The sequence below is a fragment of the Ambystoma mexicanum genome, chromosome 7q (assembly GCF_040938575.1).
Source record: "Ambystoma mexicanum isolate Mex_15411 chromosome 7q, UKY_AmexF1_1, whole genome shotgun sequence".
Taxonomy (NCBI): domain Eukaryota; kingdom Metazoa; phylum Chordata; class Amphibia; order Caudata; family Ambystomatidae; genus Ambystoma; species Ambystoma mexicanum.
In genome coordinates, this window is record NC_090941.1 from 898,819,797 (window position 1) to 898,832,564 (window position 12,768).

The 12,768-nt window shown below is 49.3% G+C and overlaps 1 protein-coding gene across 1 annotated transcript in view; it reads right to left on the minus strand.

Annotated features, from left to right (window-relative positions):
* CCDC81 (coiled-coil domain containing 81) overlaps positions 1-12,768 on the minus strand; it is a 794,710-nt gene that overhangs the window by 103,900 nt on the left and 678,042 nt on the right. The window lies entirely within an intron of this gene.

Sequence of the window (12,768 nt, forward strand, 5' to 3'; positions counted from 1 at the left end):
GCACCCACCGACAGGTTGCTGAGAGATGACCACCATTCCAGGTCCACTCTGATGGAATCTGGAATCATTATCAGCTTGGAATCCGGGTCCACAGCCTGACGGCAGGAACTCCGAAGAGCCATCTGGGTCCGTTTCATCTTGAGATGAGCAAGAGGAAGAGCCAGCACACACAAGGCCATGAGGCCCAGAAGCCTCTGGAACGACCAGGCTGACATGCTCTCAGACTGTGCAAACATCTGACACGTGGCTAACAGATCCGCCATTCTGTCCCCGGTCAGGTACACTCTGCAGTCGATCGTGTTCCAGCGAACACCCAGGAAAATCAGGTCCTGCGAGACTGTCATAGAAGATTTCCGCCAGTTCACCGACAGCCCAAGATGGAACAGGAGCTGAAGGAGAGACTGGAGATTGTCCGCTGCTGCCAGCGGACAAGGGCTGCGTAGAGCCAGTCGTCCAAATATGGATACACATGGATACCCTGGAGACGAAGATGGGCCGCAATCACCGACATCCTCTTTGTGAAGACACGCAGCGCCGAGCTGAGGCCAAAAGGAAGCACTCGAAACTGGAAGTGCTCCTCTCCCAAAGAGAAACAGAGATATCTCCTGTGTGGGTTCCAAATCAGGATATGCATGTACGCATCCTGAAGATCCACCACACTGAGCCAATCGCCTATCTGCAAGGAGGACCGTATCTGGCTGGGCATGATCATCTTGAATTTCTCTTGGGGTAGGAAAAGATTGAACTGGGAAAGGTTTAGGATGGTGCGCAGGCCAGGCTGGTTGGGTTTGGGCACCGTAAACAGCCGGGAGTAGAAGCCCTCCCCTTGCTCCCCAAGGGGAACGGGTTCCACAGCTCTGAGGTCCAGAGGTTTCTGAACCTCGGCCTTGAGGGAGGGCGAGCCCGACAGCTGAAAAGGAGGGTTGAGGGGTGGGGTAGGGGGTAGAGGTAAGTGGAAGCCCGCCCGAGCGACTGACAAGACCCATCTGTCTTCTGTGATGGTCTGCCACGCCTCCCAATGAGACGCAATGCGTCCTCCCACTGGGGTCTCGTGTGAGGGCGGAAAACCCTCATTTAGTAGGTATATCGGTGGCGTTGCCACCTGAACCTGAGGAGGAGGCTGAGGAGCGGGAGAAAAACCGCACCGGTTGTTGCCTACGGCGGTTGTTCCCCGAAGGGGTATCCACTCTGCAAGATTTTCGGTCGAGGAAGCCCCTAAAGCCAGAGGAAGGTCGACTTTGCGACAACTGTCTCTGGGTTTTGAAAGGAGTCTTAACAAGGACCGATAAGGACTTAGCTGTCTGAGTGCTATCCTTCGTTTTGGTGAGCTCTACATCTGTTGTAGAATGAAAGAGCTCCTTCCCATCAAACGGAAGGTCCAACACCTTGTCCTGCACTTCCTTTGAGAATTTAGTTGCATGCAACCACGCCTGCCGTGAGGTATCAACCCCCAGCATAAGGCCCCGAGCCGAGGTGTCTACGTGATGAGCAGCAGCCTCCAGGGGATCCTCGGCCAAGACCCTGGCGTCGGATAGACCCCCTTTAAAGTCTTCCAGCTTCTCAACCGGGATAAACTCCTCAAACTCCGACAGACCTTTCCACATCCGCATATTAGTTCCCGCTAACACCAATTCGGCGTTAGCCTGCCTGAGCTGCAAGGCCGAGTTGGCAAAGATTTTCCTTCCATGGGAGTCAAGGAGCTTGTCCTCCTTTCCCAGAACCTGAGTAGCCGTTGTGGAAGAGGATGCTGCAGGCCTGGATTGCAAAGTGGCCGCAGCCACCACTGTGGAGAAGGGGGGCGGACAAGATGACAGGGCCACCTCTTCCGAAGAATGCAGCCTGTATCGCGTGTCAATTTTCTTATTGACAAAAAGTCCAGAGTGTGGCTTTTCCCAGATCCTGCGGACCTCGGCCAGAACGTCCTTCTGCAAGAACAGGCCGGTACGCTCCGAAGGAGACAGGGTGAACGCCCCAGAAAGCACACCCTCCTGCGGAGCGGGTACCTCGGGCACCGGAACATCTAAGAAGCACATCATGTCCAGTACCCGGTCATGAAAAGCTCTAATAGAGCGGGGCAGGTCCTCGTTGTCCTGATCGCCCTGCGCTTCATCCGACAGGTCAGGATCCTGCTGAACCGTGTCAGGCGCTGCCTTGTCCACAGGGGACAACGGAGGCAAAGACGGAAGAGTCGGGAGAGGCACCGCAGGAAAGGGAGGTGCTGGCGGAACCACCGGAGGAACGGGTGGAGCGGGAGGCGCGGGTGGACATATCTCCCTGAAAAGCCCTTTGAAATATTACCTCATGGGGTCGGTATGCATTAACGTTTGAAATGTACCGAAAAAGGCCTCCTCCGGGGACTGCTTCGGATCTGAGGAGGCCTCTCACGAGGTGGACAAATCCAGGGACGTAACGGGGAAGGGTGCCACACAGGCCCCTCCACTAACATATCCACATAAATCAAAGGTGCCTACCCCGCAGGCAATGAAACATTGTGCGGAAGAGGCATCCGGGCGTTCCAATCGTAAACTGGCCAATAAGGATGCGCACAAGGGACTCTATGTTCACCCAAGGAACCAAGCTCTCCACCTGAGGCCGATGGCGTAGTTGTAGGGGTAGCACCCAAAATGGCCGCCGCGATCGCGGCGGGAACGGGTGCCATTTTGTCATCGCCTGAGGGGAACTGCGGCAAGTGAGGCAGTGGTCCCCATCGATGGATCAGGGGTCTTAACTTTAGCCTTAACATAAGGAACCTCGGCAGATCCGGTACTGTGAGGCCTGGAATGTTTCTGCGACATACCAACCGCCAAATCAGCCTTCCCAGGAAGGACCTCGGCACTGCCAGTAAAAGAGCTTTCCTTCTTTGCCCTCTCAACAGATCTGGTGTCGCCGCAAGAGCGGGAACAGTGAGAAACAACCTTCACCGGTAAGGCTTGCAGAAATGTTGGTAACTTTAGCCTCTGAAAGAGGGACCTCGGACCCACGTCCGGTGACAGCCTTATCCACGCGGGCCTCGAACATCCTTTCGGTACCAGCAAGCCCCACCAAGGCCTCGGGGCGCACCCCAGTCTTATTTTTGAGGGAAGGCGACAGAGAGGCCTCAGAGCGAGCTCCCGTATCCCACGATTCAGTAGAACTGGGTCTACTAACAGCCCCCACAGGAGGGGCCTCGGAGCGTGCTCCGGTATCCACAGGCCCCTTACGGAGACCCTCAGAGAAAACTCTGGTACAATTATTAGGCCCAACGGGCACCTTAGGGCGAACCCCGGTGACAGAGCGATCAACGCCCCTCCCGGCCCAAGAGGAACCTGGAAAGGTATCCCCCGGTCGGGGTGCTCTTAAAAGTAAAGAACTTACAGGGCGTTTTTTCTTCTCGTCGATGAACTGTTACGCTCACCTGGTTCCACGGGCACGCCACCCAGCAGTTGGGACTCAGGTATCCTTCTCTGCGGTTCCCAGCTTGACCAGCTGGAGGGTTCTGCCTGGAAAACAGGTGGGCAATGTTCAAGACTGGGCAACTGGGGTAAACAGCCCCCCGCTCCCTGTATACCCACGGTCTCTCTGGACCTCTCCTCACCTTGTTTTTAATGCACTGTGTGCTCTCCGTCCTGCCTTCCTGGCAGGGGCGCGTTGTGTTTGGTGGGTAATTGCAATCAAGTTACTTCACTGATGCCGGCTCGCTTTGAGTCTTTCAGGTAGGTCTTATTGCTGTGGTATATCTTTGTCCTTGCATGCCTTTTTTGGTCTAACTAATGTCTTTTTCTCTTCCTTAGGTGCGCGGAAGTTCAATATGTGGCATAGACTGAATTGGGTCTCGCTGGTAAGTAATGGCGTATTTAGAGCGCCTTGATGCGGTGAGTTGGCGCTATGTGCAGCGCTAGGATGCCTTGCCTTTTGCTAACCTGTTGTCTTTTCTTCCCCACAGGTCGCGGTGCTCACCCGGTGCATGGAATTCCTGAGGCGATGCTGCTCAAGGAGCGGCTTGTGAGGTAAGCTTTTCGGCACCGTTCGTTCAATTGTAAAAATTTCTAATGCCTTGTTTCTTCCTTTTTTGCAGATCCGGCGGTCCGGGAGGAGTGCTGGTTCCGGGATGATGGTCGCAAGAGCTGTAGACAGCAACGATAAAATTACAGGTAAGCTGCTGCTTCTTAACAGATGCTGTTCTTCCGAGGTTCGCGGGTGCAGCTGAACACGGTAAGCGTCACGTTGCAGAATTGCAAAGTAACGCGAATCGTGTTATCCCAGTCGGGTGTGGTTTAAATAGTTTCAAGAAAGTAGTGCCGGTTAAATAGTCCCTATGGTACCACACCCAAAAATACTATACCGCATAGCTTGGTTCCAAGGAGCCAAGCTATGTGGATGCCTCCATGTTGACTGGCACTGAAATAAAGTAGTTCCCAACACAAGTCCTTTATCAAGTATGAGCCTGGCGCCAAAGGTGCCAGGACTGGCCCCAAGAAGGCCTAGGCCAAGGATGCCTGGGTTTAGTGGAGACCCGAGTCAAGACCCTTCCTGGTCCATGGGCTTGCCAGGGGGTCTTCTGGATGTGGGTCGTGACAGCACTCCCCCCCAAGGCCCCTCTCAAGGTGTTCCTTCTGTCCGGCCCAGGTTTAGTTGGGAAGTTTCTATGATCATTTTTGATCAGACGTGGCGCATGAATGTTTTCACAGGGTTCCCAGGATCTATCTTGGGGTCCAAATCCTTTCCAATCAATTAGATAGTATAGCTTCCCCCTTGAGTACTTAGAATACAGTATGTCTTTAACCTCGAATTCTGGTTTTCCGTCAACAAGTATGGGTTTCGGTGGTGTTCCAATCCGTGTACCAGGCTGCATTGGTTTTAAAAGGGACACATGAAATATCAGGTGGATGTGTAGATTGGATGGTAAATCTAATTTGATGGCTGCTGGATTAATAATCGCCTTGATGGAATAGGGCCCTAAGTACCTGGGTTGAAAGGTCCGGGTTCCTTTGATGGGTATAAACCTGGGGCCAGCCAAACCTTGTCCCCTGCTTGATAGTCTGGGGCCTTTTTCCTGTGTTGGTCGGCAAATTGTTTTTGCTTGTCTTTGGCGCGACTAGATGTTCTTTGGCCTTTTTGAAAGCCTGAGTGATGTTGGTGTGAATGGTTTTTACTTCTGGCATTTCCTAGCTGGTTGGGAGATCCAGTTCTGAGGTACATGGGTGTCTGCCATATAGGGTGTAAAAGTGTGTTTGTCCGGTACTGGAATGCAAGGAGTTGTTATATGCGTAAGTCCTTCCAGTCTCTTAGTTCATGGTGCAACATGCATCGTAGGTATTGCTCAAAGGTCTGGTTGGTCCTTTTGGTCTGACTGTCCATTTGGGGGTGATGGCTAGTGGATAGCCGGACGTTAATGTGCGCCATTGCACAACACTTTCTCCAAAAGTTGGAGACGAACTGGCTACCTCGATCGGAGATCAGGACTGATGGGAGCCACGTAGTTTAACAATACTGTCCAGAAATACCTTGGCTAGAGTGGATGCGTCAGGGAGGCCTTTGAGTGGAATAAAGTGTGCCATCTTTGAGAATAGGTCTACTACTACAAGAATGGTGTTAAACCCTTGACTGGAAGGTAGGTCAGTGATGAAGTCGAGGGAAAAAGTGTGCCATGGTGCAGGAGGTATGTCCAAAGTTTTCGGAAGGCCAGATGGTTTTTGTTTTTGCGACTTATTTTGTGCGCAGACTCCACAAGACTGAATGTATTGGATTACATCTCTACGCCAGGTAGGCCACCAGAAATTCTGTTTCACCTTGGCTAAGGTCTTGGTAATTCCAGGGTGCCCTTCAATCAGAGAATCATGATAACCTGAAATGACTTGTTGTTGTAAGTCCTTGGTGGGTATGTACAGACGACCCTTAAAAAAGGGTAAGTGATCTTCAATGGAATACTGTTCCCCCTGCGCTTGCCATGCAAGGAGGGTATCCGGATTCATGGTTTGTTGAATTTCTTTTCTCAGATCCATCTGGGTTAAGGCCGTAGTGAGGCCTAATAGTTTGTCTTCGGGTATGATGGGGAACTGTGTCTGGGCCGTATAAACTATGTCATCAGTGCCAGTACGAGAGAGTGCGTCAGCTTTTCCATTATTGACCCCTGGTCGAAGTGTAATGACAATCATATTTGGCGAAGAAAAGGGCATTTTGCAACTGGCGTGAAGACTGGGCTTTAGCCGTTTTAAGATATTGCAGATTTTGGTGGTCTGTGATAACTGTAATGGTGTGTCTGGCCCCCAGAAGGTAGTGTCTCCAGGCTTTAAAGGTGGATTTGATTGCCAAGAGTTCTTTGTCCGTGATGGCGTAATTTATTTCTGGAGGTGAGAACTTCTTCGATCAGAAGGCCACTGGATGTAGCTGGCCGGTTTCAGGATCTCTTTGTGAGAGGGCAGCTCCCATTGCTATACTGGAAGCGTCCGTTTCCACAATATAAGGAAGATCTGGACGTGGATGTCGCAGGATTGGCGCTGAGGTGAACCTTTTCTTAAGTTCCTGAAAAGCTTTTTCTGCTTCTTCGGTCCAGGCAAAGTTTTTGTTATTTTTTCTTAGCAATACGGTGATCGGGTGTACAACTTGGGAGAAGTCTGGTATGAACCGGTGATAGAAGTTCGCAAAGCCCAACATACTTTGTACTCCTTTTACTGACGTTGGTGGTGGCCACTTCAGAACGGCGTCAACCTTGTGCAGGTCCATCCTGATGCCTCCGGGAGTAAGGATAAAGCCTAGAAACTCTACTTCGGTTACGTGAAAAAAACACTTTTCAAGCTTTGCATGCAAACGATGTTCACAGAGCTTGGCGAGGACTCAACGGACGTGCTTGATATGATCCTGTTTTGAGGTTTAGTACACTAGGATATCATCTATGTACACTAGGTTGCAGACATCAATTAACTCTCTGAAGACATCATTCATGGAATGGAATGCTGGAATGCTGCCGGAGTGTTGCATAACCCAAAGGGCATGACTTGATATTCGAATATACCATATTTGGTACGGAAAGCAGTTATCCATTCGTCTCCGCTTCTGACCCGGACCAGGTGGTACGCTCCTCGAAGATCCAATTTGGTGTAAATGTGAGCATCTTTGACTTGATGCAGCATTTCCGGGATAAGTGGCAAGGGATAACGGTTCTTTACAGTGATCTGGTTCAATGCACGGTAGTCAATACAGGTCCTTAAGTCCCCTTCTTTTTTCGGCACAAAGAACAAAGGACTGGCTGCCGGGGACTTCGATGGACGAATGAATCTGTTTGCAAGGTATTGGTCTAAATAAGACTTCAGATGAAGATTTTCAGGTTCCGTAAGAGCATAGATTCTACCACAAGGGACTTGAGCACCAGGAACAAGGTGGATTTGACAGTCATAGGGCCTGTGCGGCGGCAGGGTGTTTGCTTGGTCCTTCTGGAATACAACCTGGAAATCGCGGTATTCCTCTGGCAAGTTATTAGTTACACCCAGGGTTAATGTTGTCGTTCCGGGAGTTGTAGAAAGACTGAAAGCTGGTTTCTGTTCTTGATAATAACAGGCTGGAGAGCAGTCACTGGGGAAGGTTAATTTTCTGACCCGCCAGTCAATTAAAGGGTTGTGAGCGACTAACCATGGCATCCATAGTATAAGCCGGAATTGAGGTGCCTTGATGAGATCAAACAAAATGAGTTCCTGATGCCCGTCCTGGCACAGCAAGGTTATCTCGGCTGTGCATTGGGTTACGGGTTACAGAAGCGATTTCTGTCCCATCCTCCGTAGTCACCTTGTCTGTAGTCGGCTTAAAACATAAGGGAAGCCCCATCTCTGCAGCCAGGTCTTGATCTATATAATTCCTGACTGCCCCACTGTCGATGTACGCCTCAACGGCATGCATTCTTGACGACCGTTGGTTATTGATTAAGATCACTGGTATTGCAAAATGTGAGGTCGGCGGCTCTTTCCTCTCACTCGACAAACTGACCTCTACGTTTGCCGAACTCGGTAGTTTTCCAATTTAGATTCCTTCTCTTCATCTTTTTCCGTGGCCCAGACGATCTTCCTTGGGGGTTTTACCAGGCAGTCCTTCAGGAAATGCCCAGGTTTTCCACAATACAGACATAGTTGTTGTTGCCTTCTTTTATCTCGCTCTTGTTTTGTTAATGGAGGTTGCACTCCCCCAATTTGCATGGGCTCCACAGTGCTTTCTTGTGCTTGAGTTACATTGTCTCTAGACCGAACATACATAGCCCGAAGATCCATTTTGGAACAATCTGCTTTTCGGTCTTGCAACCGGTGGTCTAGTTGTACGACCAGATTTATGAACTCAGAACAGTCTCGAGGAGGATCAACTACTTGAGCTAGAACGTCTTTTAATTCGCCTCGTAAGCCCCGATGAAACAACGTGTTTTTTTTGTTTTCAGGCCACCTAACTTCAGCAACCAATCTGTTGAAAGTAGCAATGTACGTTAACAAGTCCTGATTCCCCTGTCGGAGGGAAAGGAGTTAATTGTCCAATGCTTGCTCTCGGGTATGGCAAGCAAAAAGTTTCTCCATTTCCCTTTGAAATCCCCCAAAGTCATGTAATAAAGGATCATCATGGATCACCAAAGATACAGACCAATCTGCTGCGCTACCGCTCAGGTATGATAAAACAAAGGCTACCCGAGCTTGGTCATTTGGAAATGCTCCTGGCCTGCAAAGAAAGTGAAGGCAACACTGATTCATGAAAGCTGCGTATTTCCGTGGATCACCTGTAAACCGCTCTGGTGGTGCCAAAGGAACTGTTCCTGGTAGCATAATTTGTACCGGAGTAGAGGAAGTGGATTGCAGAGTAGGATTCAGCATCGTTGGGTTTCTTCCAGGTAGAAGTGTCTGTCCTGCTTGTGATTGCAAGTATTGTCTGTTAATGTCTTCAGTGCGCTCCTTAGTCACTATTAAATCTCTTCGGAGATCGTTAGTCTCCTGTCGGGCAGAATGAACCTCAGCGCGCAGTTCTCCTATTAATTGGGCCAATTGGTCTAATTCTGAGGTCTCCATCGCGCCCAGGTGGATTGGTTTGGCAGGCTTTGCGTTCTGTTATGCTCACCTGGTTCCACGGGGACGCCACCCAGCAGTTGGGACTCAGGTATCCTTCTCTGCGGTTCCCAGGTTGACCATCGGGAGGGTTCTGCCTTGAATACAGGTGGGCAATGTTCAAGACTGGGCAACTGGGGTAAACAGCCCCCCACGCCCCGTATACCTACGGTCTCTCTGGACCTCTCCTTACCTTGTTTTTAATGCAGGTGTGCTCTCCGTCCTGCCTTCTTGGCAGGGGCGCGTTGTGCTTGGTGGGCGATTGCGATCAAGTTACTTCACTGATGCCGGCCCGCTTTGAGTCTTTCAGGTAGGTCTTATTGCTGTGGTATATCGTTGTCCTTGCATGCCTTTTTTGGTCTAACTAATGTCTTTTTCTCTTCCTTAGGTGCGCGGAAGTCCAATATGTGGCATAGATTGAATTAGGTCTCGCCGGTAAGTAATGGCGTATTTAGAGCGCCTTGATGTGGTGAGTTGGCTCTATGCACAGCGCTATGATGCCTTGCCTTTTGCTAACCTGTTTTCATTTCTTCCCCACAGGTCGCGGTGCTCACCCGGTGCATGGAATTCCTGAGGCGATGCTGGTCAAGGAGCGACTTGCGAGGTAAGCTTTTCGGCACCGTTCGTTCAATTGTAAAAATTTCTAATGCCTTGTTTCTTCCTTTTTTGCAGATCCGGCGGTCCGGGAGGAGTGCTGGTTCCGGGATGATGGTCGCAAGAGCTGTAGGCAGCTACGATGAAATTACAGGTAAGCTGCTGCTGCTAACGATGTCCTTTTTCTTCCTAACAGATGCTGTTCTTCCGAGGTTCGCGGGTGCAGCTGAACACGGTGAGCGTCACGTTGCAGAAGTGCAAAGTAACGCAAAGCGTGTTATCCCAGTCGGGTGTGGTTCAAATAGTTTCAAGAAAGTAGTCCCGGTTAAATAGTCCCTATGGTACCACATCCAAGGATCCAAGCTATGTGGATGCCTCCATGTTGACTGGCACTGAAATAAAGTAGTTCCCAACACAAGTGCTTTATCAAGTATGAGCCTGGCGCCAAAGGCGCCAGGACTGGCCCCAAGAAGGCCTAGGCCAAGGATGCCTGGGTTTAGTGGAGGCCCGAGTCAAGACCCTTCCTGGCCCATGGGCTTGCCAGGGGGTCTTCTGGATGTGGGTCGTGACATGAACGCCTGAAAATGTGAAGGAGGAGTTTGTCGGAACACCTCCTCCCACTGCTCCAACCGACGTTGAAGTGCCCGGACCGAAAGGGAGTCGCAGTAAAAACAGGAGTCCCAACGGTGATCCGGAACCAAGCACTCTAAACAAAGAGCATGGGTATCCGCTCTCGCGAAACGACAGTGACACGATGAACAGTCTGGAAAGTCTAGTTTGAACGACATAGACAGACTAGTACACGATCGCTAGCGAGAGCCAGAGAGGAAAAAAGGGAAGAAAATCTTCCGAGGATGCAAGTGCGTCCAGTCCCAAACGAGCAGAGAAAAGGACAGATGGGCGATATGCAGGGCGGAGCCAAGGTGGGCGGGTTATGGCCACGTGCCGGGCCCCGCGCAGAAAAAGAGGAAGGACACATTTTTGAAAAAAAAATGTGGATGCTTTTTACAAAGTGCTCCGGTCCCGTCCCACAGGACGAAGAGATGCACCATAAGTATGGAGGAAAGGGGACGGGACGTAGGAGTACATAGTTCTCCACTCTCTCAGCTTGGGGCAACAGAGAACCAGGTGCATTCATGTTTTTTTCTGCAATTTACAGAGCCTACAAGCATCTGTGTCACCAATACCCTCTTTTCTTGATGTGACGATTTAATTAGTTGGAAGAAGATTCAATCTGAAACGCAGTAATAAATTTAGATGGTGTAGACTTGGGAATTTAATCAGGTATTTCTGAAGAACATTCCTTGCTTTGGTATCATTTAATATGTTGTCATAGAACTTGTATTTGGTTTTGGCTTCTTCTGTTTTTATCCAGTCCCAGTCCCAGTCCCATAGTTTCTTTTTTGCTGCATCTGGATTGTTAAGTAGGAGATCCAGCTTTATGTCAACTTCCACGAAAACTGCTAGGCCTTGGTCTGGCCACAGGTTAAGTGCCAATCTTGATTCAAAGTATTGTTCAGGTAAAGTATGTTGAATTGGATTGGTTGATTTCTCAAGGTCAGCTTCCAGAACAAGGACAAAGATTTCCATACTAAGGCTGCAAAGATTGAAATCAGGCCTAATTTGTGCCTTATGATGGATATAAGTACACCTCTCGTCAGTCTTAGTATTTTCTAGACCTTCTAGGGTACTCCATACCTCAGATGGGAGGCACAGGGACGCTTCTGCACTGTAAATCAGTATGTTTTGTTCATAAAATCTGACTGTTGGCAGCAGTGAAAACTTTCCAAATTTTCTTTGAATGATGGTACTTTGTGTCTCCAAGTTCTTTGTTTTGGACTTTAATTCACCTATTCACTGCGTATCATTTATGCTCAGATTATATTTGGACCTGGGTTAGTCTTTCATTTCCAATCCACCATTGGAAGCTTTGTCACCTCAGCTTCCCATTTAGTGTCTGGAAAACGAGGACAGTTGATTTGGGAGCATTGATCTTAAGCGTGTTGGCTTTGATGTAGGTGTGTAGTTTGTCTAATTTCCTCTGTAAATCAATGGGGGTTTGTTCTAAGATAATGAGGTTGTCAGCGTATAACATCCACCCCAGCGGTGACCCTTCATATTTCAGTGGAAATGAACCATCAGATGACATTGGATCTTTTATGTCCGAGATTAAAAGATTGAATAATTCTGCTGCGAGAGCGCAACCTTGTTTTAACCCTTGAAAAATGTATGTTTGTTTAGTTAATTGGCCTGACTGATTCTGCCTTATTCGTATTGAATTTGTCGTGTAAGGGGCTTTTATTGGTGTCAAGAGGGCAGCCCCAGATCTTCATTTTTTTCCCACAGCAGCTCTATATTGATGCTGTCAAACGCTTGTGCCAGTTCCACTGCTTCTACATACATTTTCGTTCTTTCTCTTAGTAGTCTGAGGATGTTTAGAATAAATACATTTACAGTGCAGCCTACACCTTTGACAATAACAAAAGGGAGAGTGTCACCTCTGTTTCGTTGCGCAACCCTAACGTAAGTTGATAGGTACACAAGTATGCCAGATCAATGGCGTTGCCAAGGGACAATGGTCCAAATCAAGCTGAACAATAAAGTCATCAGCCTAAGTGCTTTGTCCAAAAGTTTATGGAAAAAAATGAAACAGAACTGCTGACATGTGTTTCGACCCTGAACAACGGGTCCTTTTCAAGGCAAAATGTAATGTTGCAGTGACGCAGATTACAAGGAGAACATATGGCGCAGCCAGTTAGGCAGTGTGGTTAGGCGCAAATGCACAGATCGCCTGGTCGGCGGTAGTATTGTTGACAACACGGTGTTGTTCAGGGTCGAAACACATGTCAGCATTTTCCATTTTCTTTTCTCCGACAGAAGATGGGCTTGCGCTGAACTGCACATCCGTCGGAGAAAAAACAAAAAAGGAAAACTGTCCGCACCCTGATAAATCCTGGGGTGTGAATAGCTTTCATGCACCGTTGGAGGGTCGGACATGGGCTTTAACAACCTACAGCCAAGGCTCGGGCTGGCGGGACGTTATAGCCTGTCTCCACCCCCCACCCCCACACACACACCAGGGCGTGAAAGCTATAATAGCAGACTTGCAATGTGCAGACAGATATTG